The sequence below is a fragment of the Chrysemys picta genome, chromosome 4, assembly GCF_011386835.1.
Source record: "Chrysemys picta bellii isolate R12L10 chromosome 4, ASM1138683v2, whole genome shotgun sequence".
NCBI classification, from domain to species: domain Eukaryota; kingdom Metazoa; phylum Chordata; order Testudines; family Emydidae; genus Chrysemys; species Chrysemys picta.
The window spans coordinates 25,429,541-25,442,377 of record NC_088794.1 but is presented as its reverse complement, the minus strand read 5'-3'; positions in this window follow the sequence as shown (position 1 = coordinate 25,442,377).

Below are 12,837 nucleotides of genomic sequence, written 5' to 3'. Positions count from 1 at the left end.
TGTGGTGAGAAGCACCTAAGTTTGTAAGGACATTGAAAGTGTTAAGATCAGCTTAGAATGTGTTTTGCTTTTATTTCATTTGACCAAATCCGACTTGTTGTGCTTTGATTTATAATCACTTAAAATCTATCTAGTTAACAAATGTATTTGTTTATTCTACCTGAAGCAGTGTGTTTGGTTTGAAGCATGTCAGAGACTCCCCTTTGGATAAAAAGCCTGGTACGTATCAATTTCTTTGCTAAATTGATGAACTCATATAAGCTTGCAGCATCCAGCGGGCGTAACTGGACACTGCAAGACGGAGGCTCCCAGGGTTGTGTCTGAGACCGGAGATATTGGCTAGTGTCATTCGCTTGCACAATCCAAGGAGCAGCTTACATGCTGGAGGCTGTGTGTGAACAGCCCAGGAGTGGGGGCTCTCACAGCAGAGCAAGGTAAGGCTGGCTCCCAGAGTCAAAGAATTGGAGAGGCCTAGCAAATCACCGGTTTGGATTTCACCAGAGGGGAATGTCACACAAGGAAATGCGCATAGGTGTGTTGTTGTTTTGTCTAAATCTGTATATTTCTTGTGCTAGGTAAAGTAAGGAGTGATTGGTTTTGGGAATCCTTTGCAAAACTCATGTCTGTTTTCTTCTTCCGCTATCACTTGTCCCTGAAGAGGTGAACTGTAACACCAGAGTGCTCATAAGGTTGGAGGTCTGAGAAAAGATGATGTTAGCGCATAGGCTCTAAGCATTCTTCCTAGTTATGCTAAGGGACTGTCAGTATATTGGCTGAAGTCCCATGAAGCTTTGCAAAAAGTAATGCTACAAGAGAGAATTTACACTTACTAGTGGACAGAAGTTAAACTCCTTGTAGAGTGGAAATATGTTTAAAAGCATGCATAACCTATTTTTACAGCTGCTTAAGGTTGTTTCTGTGCTTTGATTGGCTATGCTATGTGGATAACAAGTTATGAAGTTATAATCAAAACCACAAGCCAGGGCATATAGGATGGAAATGGTTAAGCGGAACACTATTCACCTTGCAGGTGCATGACCGCAATATGACGTTAACGTAAGATTGGACAATGTATTAAATGTTCCAAACCGCAAAGGACAAAATGAAATGATGGGTTACAGATTTGTTTAAAGTCATGCAAATGTTTATTGTTAAGTAAGTTAAAGTTGTTATGATGGAAGTATAGGCCTGATGGAACACGATATTTGATAATGATTGGATGGTATGCAGCTAAGCACAAAGTGTTGAATGAGCTAAACAAGGGGTCTATAAAGACCTAGAGATTGCAAATCAACTCAAGCAAGGGTGAGCTGGTGGGCGCCTGATTGGTAAACGATTGCCTTTCTGTTTGTGCTGATTATTTCTAGATGTCTAATCTTTTATTAAACCAGTTGAGCTTGCCTATTTGATGTCTCATCGATCAATCAATCAAACCAAACCCATATACTGCACTCTCTAATCTACTAGGCAGGCTGGGGGTCAGCCTGGTCCTGGGGCAGCTGGCCTATGGGGGTCTCATTTCTGTGAAGGGTTAACAGACAGACAGGCTGAGCCCAGAAATGTGTCAGAAAGACCAAGGGGAGGGACAAGCATTGCAGCCTATTCAGACCAAGGGAGGCTTGAGATCTCAACAGTCCAGTGTGGTGGGACCCAAACCCAGCAGCCTGGTGAATGTCCAGCCGGGGGAGCTTTCCCAGGGCTGGGTGGGACAACATGAATAAACACCATGTTCACAGTCCCTCTCCTACAGCTGTGGCTGCTCCTGGTCTCTTGCCCTGAATGGGAGCCACACACAAGTTCCAGAAGGATCAGACCAAATGGGTTTGTCATTCTTTTGAGGGCTTGCAGCATTTTCAGAAAGGTTTTTCTCATCTGGACAATGGAACCTGAGTGCTGGGTGTGTCCACAGAAAGGGGAAGAATAGCAGGGGGCTGGGGGATGGCAGCTAAGGTTCTGGCTACCAGCTGGGATTTTCAAATACCCGCACAGCACCCCTGCCCACACAGTCAATCCAACCGGGCTCCAGTCAGGTCAGGGCGCAGCTAACTTAGCAGGCATCAAGTAAGCCCCTCACCTAAGAGGAACTCATTGGCTGATTCAGAGACAACAACAGCTGCCCCAGACTCTGCACTGCATGCTGATTAGAAAGGGCCCGGAGATATGATTGTGGGATGAAGTTATCTGGATCTGAGCCACATCTACCCCATGTGTGTGACCAAAGCTAAGAGACGCATGGGCACCTTTAGGGATCCAACATGCGTCACTTCAGTGCTGAGTTGTGTAGGTTGTGGGGCACAGGGGTCTTCTTGCCATGGGGGTTGTCAACAATGAGATGAGAGGTGAGAACAGTCTTGTTTTTAAAGATGGGTGAGTCAGAGTATAGTGTTAGATGGAAACCTGTGAGTAGGGATGAGGGGGATTGTAAAAGGATGTGAAGGGGTTTTAAAATGTAACAAACATTGGGTTGTCCCCCAGAAGCAGGCTCAGTGTTTGAGCATGGAACAGGTGAGGGTAGCTCCTGTGCAGTACAGCTCACCTAAACACAAGGTCTGTCCTAGCAAAGAGAAGGCCTTAGACGCTGTCCTACAATTGTCATGTGCCCCATTCCCTAAGTGATGTGCACTATCTGCAAGGCAGAGTGCAAGAACTGGTGTTCTAGGCATATTAGGTCATTACTCAGAGAGGGCAGAGTTCAAGTTGCTTTGATGTGTACCTGACCTCTGAATTTTCTGGGTTGTCAAAGTTGGAGTTTGAAATACCTTAACACTCTGTTTCCTGGTTTTCAGAAGTTTGTTTTGTGGGACTCAATATTCTTCTAGGGCACAAGATACCTCTGGGCAACCTTTACTCAGCATTAACAAATTTTTTTGTCAGTGAATTTCCAAGTTCTTTTAACAGGAAGAGAAATGTTTGGTGTAGGAATTAATGGTAATTTAGGTGGTTGTGGTTCTTACCTGGGTTTGCAGTTGATATGCTGCTTTGACTAGGTAATAACAACAAAAAGACTTAGCTCTGGTAAAGTACTTTTCACTAATAGATCTCAAAGAACTTCATGTCATCCCCTTTATACAGATGGGAAACTGAGGCCCAGAAAGGGGAAGTGACTTAGATAAGGGCACTAAGTAGGGCAGTGGCAAAGTCAGGATTACTCCCAGTCCGACAGACTCTCCACTAGGCCCCACAGTTGCTATGTGGTGCCTCAGTGCTCCTTCCCGCTCCTGTACATTTTGCTATAGTGGAATGGTGCTAATGGTCATGCTTTGAAATGTTTGCAATGTGTAGCTGCTGAGAGGGCCTGTGAGAACAATCTCAGGCATTGTCTATGTCCCAAAATCTTGACAGTTCTATTGCATGTTACAGTAACCTGAAGCACATATGAGAAAACCGGGGTGTCTCTCTCCTTCTCCACACCCCTCCCCATCATTCCCCACAATGTGTCCCAACACACACCCCAAGATTTCCAGCTCTCCCCCCCCCCCCTCCCTTTCCATACCATTAAGGCATTAGAAGCCATTAGAGAGAAATTGCTTCTTGCTGCACTATGCTGGTGCATACACAGGCAGCAGTTTGGCCACACACTACCTCAGATTACATAGCCCGGGCTGCACTCTGATCTTGGCCCCTCACCCCCACTACCCACCCCCAGCTGGGTCCCCCATCCCTACTTCAGCCAGCCTTTCCCAGCCATGCTCTAGGCCCTCCCAGTCTACCCTTGCTCCAAACCAGCCCACCCACCCCACAGAGAGGTGAGGTGCACTTTAAGTAATCATTTCCTGGTTTTCAGGTGTTTAAATGTGTATTACCTTCATCCTGCCCCCTCCAATCCTGGCTCACATTGTGGGGGAGGGGCAGGAGACGAAGGAGGTCTGAGTACAAAAGAATAGCACAAGCACATAGGGATAAAATCAGAAAGGTTAAAGCACAAAATGAGTTATCCCTAGCAAGGGACATAAAAGGCAGTAGGGTGAGTTTTTATTTAATATATTAGGAGCAAGAGAAAGATAAAGGAGAGCTAAAAACAGAGGAAGGCTGAGATATTTTGCTTTGGTCTTCACTAAAATGGTTAATGGTGACCAGATATTTAACATAATTAACATTAATGACAAGGGGGAAGAAACACAAGCCAGTATAGGGAAAGAACAGGTTAAAGGATATTTAGATAAGTTAGATTTATTCAGACAGAAGGAGCTAATTAAATTCATCCTAGGGTACTTAAGGAACTAGCTGAAGCAACTGTTAGCAATTATCTTCAAGAACTCATGGAGCATGGGGGAGTTCCCAGAGGACTGGAGAAGGGCAAACATAATACCTATATTTAAAAAGAGGAACAAAAAGGACCCAGGGAATTACAGACCAATCAGCCTAACTTCAGTGCCTGGAAAGATACTGGAACAATCAATTTTCAGCACTTGGAGGATAGTAGGGTCATAAGGAATAGGCAACATGGATTTGTCAAGAAAAAATCATGCCAAACCAACCTAATTTTCTTCTTTGATGGGATTACTGGCCTAGTGGATAGGGGTGAGCTATAGATGTGATAGATCTTGTTTTTAGTAAGGTTTTCAACACAGTCTTGCACAATATTCTCATACGCAAACTAGGGAAATGTGGTCTAGACAAAATTGCTGAAAAGTGGGTGCACAACTCGTTGACTGGTACTCAAAGATTAGTTATCAATGATTCGCTGTCAGATTGGGAAGACATAGTGGGGGTCCCATATCTAATGTCCTGGGTCCAATACTAGTCAATATTTTCATTAATGACTTGGGTAACTGAGTGGAGGGTATGCTTGTAAAATTTGCAAAAGATACCAAGGTGGGCAGGGTTAGAAGCACATTGGAGAACAGGTTTAGAATTCAAAATGACCTTGACAAATTGGAGAATTGGTCTCAAATTAGCAAGATGAAATTCAGTAAAGACAAGTGTAAAGCAGGGCCGGGTTAACTCTCCTGTGGGTTCTAGGCCAGTGGTTCCCAAACTGGGGTTCGCGAACCCCTGGGGGTTCGCGAAATGTTACAGGGGGTTCTTGGGAAAAAATTCCCTAATGGCGGACAGAGCTGTCCCTAGGGACCCCAGGCACCATGGGGCCAGCAGCCCGGAGCCCCTGGACTTCCAAGAGGTAAGCAGATCAAAGCAAGCATATCTATCACACTGAAGAGATTTAAACTTCAAGACTCCTTATAAGAAATGAAAAGGGAGGTAAATATTTTTTGCTGTTTCTAAAATTAAATAGGCAGCTAGTGTTTTTAAAATTATTATGAAGAACGAATTTAAGCTTTGTTGTAACGTGCGTTGTTTGCCTGGACTGCTCAAGACCTGAATGCTTGTGTAGGAGGAACTCTTTAAGTTGGCTTCTTAAATACCTTTATGCTTGTTTCACATCTGCTACTCCTTGGTGAAACATAGGAGCCTTGTCTTATAACAGGCTTATTCAAAGTGATACAAGCTACGAAAGTGAGATCTTGGAAGAGTGTTGCCATTTTCATAATGTAATAAGAATGCTGTAATGATAAATAATAATTAATAATAAATAGTGTGTAATAAGCATGTCATAAAAACAAATTTTATATTTCCAAGATCACTTCTTTTATAATTTATACTCAGGTAAAGTTGAAAATCCCTGGAAATATTCATTTTTAGGAGGGGGGTCACGAGACTTGACATTTTAGTGAAAGGGGTCCACAGGTTGTTAAAGTTTGGGAACCACTGCTCTAGGCCATTAGATTTTGTGGGGCCCCTGTATACAAGCCTTTTTCCTGGGAGGGAGTTTGATGCAGGAGGAGGCTCCCTTGGTTCCTGGCCAATGGGAGCTGTGGAGACAGTGCTGGGGGCGGAGGCAGTGCACCCTCTCCCCACCCCCGACAGGAGCCGCAGAGACGTGCTAGCAGCTGGCCACTTCCGGGAGCAGCGTGGGGCACAGAATGCAGGCAGCCTGCCTGAGCATCTCGCTGCACCACGGGACCTTTAGCAGCCCGGAATTGGAGATCACTGCCTGTGATTTATTTTTGCAGGGCCCCCCTTGAGCTGGGGCCCTGGGCTGCAGCCCCTACAGCCCCTGCCTTAATCCAGCCCTGGTGCAAAGTACTGCACTTAAAAGGAAAAATCAAATGCACTACTACAAAATGAGGAATAACTGACTAGCTGGTAGTGCTGCTGAAAAGGACCTGGGGGTTATAGTGGATTGAAAGTGAGCTAACAATGTGATGCAGTTGCAAAAAAGGCTAATATCATTCTGGGATGTATTAACAGGCGTGTTGTACATAAGGAATGGGAGGTAATTGTCCCACTTGGTACTGTTGAGATCTCAGCTGGAGTATTGTGTCCAATTTTGGGGCCAGGCTTTAGGAAGGATGTGGACAAATTGAAGAGAACCCAGAGGAGAGCAACAAAAATGATAAAAGGATTAGAAAACCTGACCTAGAGGAAAGGATACAAAAAATGGGCATGTTTAATTATAAGAAAAGAAGACTGAAGGGGATACTAATAAATCTTGAAATACATTGAGGGCTGTTCTAAAGAGAATGGTGTCAATTGTTCTCCATGTCCACTGAAGGTAGAACAAGGAGTCATAAATTTAATCTGCTGCCCAGAACCTAGCAAATACATAGAGGGAAGAAATAGAGGGCTGATAGCCCCCCCCCTTCTTCTACCCCCACCCTGTGTCACCCCTCATATTGTCCAACCACTCCTGTCTTCTACTCTCTCACTCCCCCCAGTTCCCACTTTCCCCCTGTACCTGAGCCCCCCAAACTCCTCTTCCCTCCCCTACCACCCATTCCTATTTATCTCCCCATAATCCCCCATCCCTCACTTCAGACCCAAACCCCTCACCCCTATTCCAGCCTCCTCTGCCACCCCTAATCACCCCTCCCTTCCCAGCAAGCATGCACATGTGTAATTTATTTTCTTTTCAAAAACAGCTTGAGTGCCTTCTGAATCATTTCCTTTCCTCGGATTACATTTCTCCAAAATAATAAAAAAAAAACCTTGACAGAGACAGATTTTAGCCAAATGTTTACAGTCCATTCTCAGATTTCTGCCTTGGGTGGGTTTCAAACGCCAAAGTTGCTAGAATCTGTGAACTTTAAGAATTGCTATTTTTATGTTTTTCAGGGGGGTAGGGAGTTGTATCTCAGGAACCCCGTACTCAAATTACCCCAAATTTAGATCACTGAACCTACTCCACACCCCTATGAGGCACAGCAAATTTCAAGACAACCCATGTAAGTACGGGGATTTTCGAGCACTTAGAAGAATCATCCGTTAAACAGGAAAAACTTCCCAATCTTAACCATAGCAGACTGACAGGTTTCAGCGTAGCAGCCGTGTTAGTCTGTATCCGCAAAAAGAACAGGAGTACTTAGACTCATAGACTCATAGACTTTAAGGTCAGAAGGGACCATTATGATCATCTGGTCTGACCCCCTGCACGCTGCAGGCCATAAAACCATCCCCGCCCCTTCCCTGGACTCTGCTGCTGAAGTCCCCAATCCTGTTATTAGTGACTTCAATCGGCAGAGACCCTCCTGCTAGAGATCCCTGCCCCATGCTGCGGAGGAAGGCGAAAAACCTCCAGAGGCTCAGCCAATCTGCCCTGGAGGAAAATTCCTTCCCGACCCCAAATATGGCGATCAGTAAGACCCCGAGCATATAGGCAAGAGTCTCCATCCTGACCCCTTTTAGCCATTATGCTATTTACCTACCATTGCTTGGTTTTTCTTGACAACTATGTTTTACCATTAAACCATTCCCTCCATAAACTTATCTAACTTAATCTTAAAGCCAGACAAGTCCCTCGCCCCCACCGTTTCCCTCGGAAGGCCGTTCCAATATTTCACCCCTCTAACGGTCAGAAACCTTCGTCTAATTTCAAGCCTGAACTTCCCCACGGCCAGTTTATATCCATTCGTTCTCGTATCCACGTTAGTACTAAGCTGGAATAATTCATCTCCCTCCCTTGTATTAATCCCTCTAATATATTTAAAGATAGCAATCATATCACCCCTCAGCCTTCGCTTGGTCAGACTAAACAACCCAAGCTCCTCTAGTCTCCTTTCATACGACAGGTTTTCCATTCCTCTGATCATCCTAGTGGCCCTTCTCTGCACCCGTTCCAGTTTGAGTTCATCTTTTTTAAACATGGGAGACCAGAACTGCACACAGTACTCCAAATGAGGTCTCACCAGCGCCTTGTACAACGGAAGCAGGACCTCCTTATCCCTACTAGATATACCTCGCCTAATGCATCCCAAGACAGCATTGGCTTTTTTCACCGCCACGTCACACTGTCGACTCATAGTCATCCTGCGGTCTACAAGGACCCCTAGGTCCTTCTCCTCTTCCGTTACTTCTAACCAATGCGTCCCCATCTTGTAACTAAAATTGTTATTGGTCATCCCCAAATGCATCACCTTACACTTTTCACTATTAAATTTCATCCTATTTCTGACACTCCAATTCACAAGCTCATTCAAGTCTCCCTGCAGGATATCCCTATCCTCTTCCGAATTTACAACGCCTCCCACCTTCGTATCATCCGCAAACTTTACCAGCCTACTCCTGCAATCGGTTCCGAGGTCAGTTATAAATAGATTAAATAAAATGGGTCCCAAAACCGAACCTTGGGGAACTCCACTGGTAACCTCCCTCCAACCTGACAGTTCACCCTTCAATACGACCCGCTGCATTCTCCCCATTAACCAATTCCTTATCCATCTCTGGATTTTCAAATCGATCCCCATGTTTTTTAGTTTAACCAATAATTCCTCATGGGGTACAGTATCAAACGCTTTACTGAAATCCAGGTATATTAGGTCCACCGCATTTCCCTTATCTAATAAATCCGTTACCTTCTCAAAGAAGGAGATCAGATTCGTTTGGCACGATCTGCCCTTCGTAAAACCATGTTGGAATAAATATTGAGGAGATATATATACACAGATACAGAGAGCATAAACAGGTGGACTTCAAAAACAGACTCCAACGAGAGACTGCTGAGCTGGAATTGATATGCAAACTAGACACAATCAACTCAGGATTGAATAAGGACTGGGAATGGCTGAGCCATTACAAACATTGAATCTATCTCCCCTAGTAAGTATTCTCACACTTCTTATCAAACTGTCTGTACTGGGCTATCTTGATTATCACTTCAAAAGTTTTTTTTTCTCTTACTTAATTGGCCTCTCAGAGTTGGTAAGACAACTCCCACCTGTTTATGCTCTCTGTATGTGTGTATATATATCTCCTCAATATTTATTCCACTCTATATGCATCCGAAGAAGTGGGCTGTAGTCCACGAAAGCTTATGCTCTAATAAATTTGTTAGTCTCTAAGGTGCCACAAGTACTCCTGTTCTCATAGCAGACTAGCGCTCCACTGTAACATTGCATGAAATAAATCCTCATCAGTTGCTTTGCTGTCCCCAAATCCGCAGCTGAGGGTAATGCTGAAAGGAGTTGTTTTAGGAAGGAGAGAGGAAAGGGTCCCTGCACATACATCTGCAATATAGACAGCTCCTAAAAGATGTGAGGGGGCCCATTGATCTCAGTGTGCTGGCATCCGCTGAAGGACAGCGCCTATGGAGATGATACACCCTGAGACAATAGCTCCAGTCATCTCAGTGGGTGTTCTCAGCCCCCCGTGCTCCCCCCGGTCAGTGTTTGGGAGCCTGTGCTAGGCACCAAGCCTGCCCATTCTCCTCTCCTCACCCAAGTCTCAGCACTGTGCACTTGGTGCATGCTCCTAGCATGCCTGTACTCCGCTCTCCCCCCAAGAGGGGAGGGCTTCCTCAGCTGCTGGCTTGCATGGGGGGCTAGGGAGAAGGGGCTCAGACCCCTTCAGAGTAATAGGGCCCCAAGATCTTGGCTCCACATGGGAGGCAGGGCAGGAGAGAAGGCAGAGACGCCCTCAGACGGGCAGCCCTCCCAGATCCCAGCTCACAAGCACTCAGTCCAGGGGATTAAAAGAGAACTTTAATGAGGGTTGGGGGAGGAGAAGCAGGGAAACTAGAATAAACTTGGGAAAGCAAGCAATTAATTACCAAAACCTACTAGATAAGGCTTCCACCCCACCCCTTTGGTGTCTTACTCGTCCACATCTCAGTCCTCCTCTGGCAGATGTGAGTGGCTTCCCTTCCCAGCTCTCTCTGTTGCAGTTTGTTGTCCAGAGATGGAGGAATCCAACATTTCCGGCAGGTCAGTGTTTCCCGTGGTGCTACTGGGATCTGATGAGATTTGTGAAAGAATTTTGGGTTTTATGATAAAAGCATGAAACTTGCCAGATTCTTAGGGCATGACCTAATCAAGATTCTCAGATATGAGGGCATCACCAGCTCATGCCATGTTGGCTTTGACAGCCATATGAAATTCTAAGATGCATTTTTTCTACTGATTGATTGTTTATGGTATTAAACCACCCAATGGGTTTTCATTTTTGTATATTTATATTCCTATTGTCTTAGGTGTCCTAAAAACTAAAGCAATGAGTTATCATGGCTTGAGACTGGGTAGTCAATAGGTGGATCGCAGGCCAAATCTAGACCTCCAGATGCTTTTAAACAGATCCCAAATCTTTTTATTTACTTATTATTATCATTGTTATTATTATTTTGTCTGGAGTCTGGACCTTGACTATACATTGAACAAGACATTTGGACCTTGACAAAAAGTAATTGACTACCCCTGGCTTGAGATCATACAAATATATTAAGAATTAACATGCTCGGTAGCATGCCACTAGGGAGTATTCACTAAAAAGTTAATGCTATAGAAAAATAACACAATCAGTTGAAAAGTTTCCGTCCATGACCAGAAAGTTACATTTCTGTTTGCTAAGAATGATATTTCAGATTGATCTAGCCATAAAAGATGTTGCTGAGTCTCAAAAAGATTGAATTAAAAAACAAGAAAGTTGTTCACAGGCCTCAGTGTATTGAAACATCGCATTCCCTGCCATTTTTCAAGGAGGAGAGCTGTAACTGGGTCTTGGAGATCTCCCTTGCAGGAGGTCTGTGGAATAAGGAGTTTGTTTCACTTGGTGGGCTCCATTAATGGCTTGGTTTTGTCTTGGTTTGTCTGTTACAAATGTGGTGTGCTGCTGCTGCCCAATCTTCTCAGCCTCCCTAACAGAGGCAATCACAGAAGGATTGGCAATGTTTTTGGTGTCCAGTTTAGCTAAGTCTACACTCTCTCCTGACGGGCGGCTCCAGGCACCAGCGCAGGAAGTGCATACCTGGAGTGGCAAGCCGTGGGGGGTGGCCTGCCGGTCGCTGTGAGGGCAGCAGGCAAGCGGCATTCGGCGGCATTCGCTGGTCCTGTGGCTTCGGCAGCAAGGACGCCGATGGCATGGCACCGGCAGACCTACCGCAGGCATGCCGCCGAATCCGCATGACCAACAGACCTCCCACAGGCATGCCGCCAAAAGCCGCCTGCCTGTCATGCTTGGGGTGGCAAAAAACATAGAGCCGCCCCTGTCTCCTGAGAAGGGGTTGCCCCTATGTCAAGGTTCCCTCCCCATTCTGAACTTTAGGGTACAGATGTGGGGACCTGCATGAAAGACCCCCTAAGCTTATTTTTACCAGCTTAGGTTAAAAATACACTGCCACCACCAAGCGTTTTAACCAAATATTTATGGAAAGCCACTTGGAACTCTGCCTTTCCCCAAATATCTCCCAAGTCCCTATACCCCTTTTCCTGGGTAGGCTTGAGAATATCCCCTCACCAATTAGTCCTGGTGAACACAGATCCAAACCCTTGGATCTTAAAACAATGAAAAATCAATTAGGTTCTTAAAAGAATTTTATTAAAAGAAAAAGTAAAAATTATCTCTGTAAAATCAGGATGGAAAATAACTTTACAGGGTAATCAGATTCAAAGAGCCCAGAGGAAACCCCTCTGGCCTTAGGTTCAAAGTTACAGCAAACAGAGGTAAACTCTCTAGCAAAAGGAACACTTACAAGTTGAGAAAACAAAGATAAAACTAATATGCCTTACCTGGCTGTTACTTACTAGTTTGAAATATGAGAGACTTGTGCAGAAAGTTTTGGAGAACATGGATTGATGTCCGGTCCCTCTTAGTCCTAAGAGCGAACACCCCCAAAAACAAAGAGCACACAAACAAAAGCCTTCTCCCACCCCCAGTTTTGAAAGTATCTTGTCCCCTTATTGGTCCTTTGGGTCGGGTGTCAGCCAGGTTACCTGAGCTTCTTAACCCTTTACAAAAGGGTTTTGGTGCCTCTGGCCAGGAGGGATTTTATACTATTGTATATAGGAGGGTTGTTACCCTCCCCTTTCTAGTTATGACCCTGTCTTCTATGATGTCAACAAGAGCCTTGACATGTCGTGCCAAAGAAGCCTGAACACATTTTGCCTGCTCACAGTGCTTTGTGTTAGACCCTTTTTGGTTGGTTCATCTCTCTAGTGAGGCTTCAAATTCTCCTATCAGCCTGGCCACCTCTTGGCCCACTGTCATCGAGGCAAAAGGGCCTCTGGACTTTGTGTTGACCAAGAGCTCCACCATCCCCTTTGATTATGGCATTATTTTGCTCATGAGCTTAGCCGAGTGCTATTGTCGAGCAAACATGTTGTGGCTTGCGAATTGTGAAGATCGCCTTTAGGAATGCTCTAGCTGTGTCTGGGTGCACTGTATGAAGGGTAACCATATATCAGAGGTGAACAGGCACCCAATGAGTATAATTACTGTGATCTAGAACCAGGGTGGTAGCTTTCCAAGGTGTTCAATGTATGGAGCAAAGTTTGCCTGGTGGATTAACAGCACATAGGTCAATACAAGAAGCTCCCGATGAAGTGTGGCATGCCAGAAGTGGAACATGGGGTT